Source organism: Argopecten irradians, chromosome 4 (assembly GCF_041381155.1).
Source record: "Argopecten irradians isolate NY chromosome 4, Ai_NY, whole genome shotgun sequence".
In the NCBI taxonomy this organism is placed as follows: domain Eukaryota; kingdom Metazoa; phylum Mollusca; class Bivalvia; order Pectinida; family Pectinidae; genus Argopecten; species Argopecten irradians.
The window spans coordinates 50,891,782-50,892,727 of record NC_091137.1 but is presented as its reverse complement, the minus strand read 5'-3'; positions in this window follow the sequence as shown (position 1 = coordinate 50,892,727).

Here is a 946-nt window from a genome sequence, read left to right as displayed (position 1 = left end):
GATGTCACCTAATATATAAACCGCAGTCTGTAGCGAGGGTCTGAGTGAAAGATGTCATCTAAAATATAAACCGCAGTCGGTAGCGAGGGTCTGAGTGAATTAAAGATGTCATCTAAAATATAAACCGCAGTCGGTAGCGAGGGTCTGAGTGAATTAAAGATGTCATCTAAAATATAAACCGCAGTCGGTAGCGAGGGTCTGAGTGAATTGAAGATGTCATCTAAAATATAAACCGCAGTCGGTAGCGAGGGTCTGAGTGAAAGATGTCATCTAAAATATAAACCGCAGTCGGTAGCGAGGGTCTGAGTGAAAGATGTCACCTAATATATAAACCGCAGTCGGTAGCGAGGGTCTGAGTGAAAGATGTCACCTAAAATATAAACTGCAGTCGGTAGCTAGGGTCTGAGTGAAAGATGTCACCTAAAATATAAACCGCAGTCGGTAGCGAGGGTCTGAGTGAAAGATGTCACCTAATATATAAACCGCAGTCGGTTGCGAGGGTCTGAGTGAAAGATGTCATCTAAAATATAAACCGCAGTCGGTAGCGATGGTCTGAGTGAATTAAAGATATCATCTAAAATATAAACCGCAGTCGGTAGCGAGGGTCTGAGTGAATTAAAGATGTCATCTAAAATACTAAAATATAAAATACTAAAATATAAACCGCAGTCGGTAGCGAGGGTCTGAGTGAATTAAAGATGTCATCTAAAATATAAACCGCAGTCGGTAGCGAGGGTCTGAGTGAAAGATGTCATCTAAAATATAAACCGCAGTCGGTAGCGAGGGTCTGCGTGGAGGCTGGCTCTCAGAATACAAACAGCAATCAATAGAAGACAATTTTGGTACGGGGGATGCAAATGACAATCGATTCAAATACATATGGAGGTGTGGTATTTATTACAAAATAGCTGTGGATGATTGCTATATAGACTATATGTGTGTGATA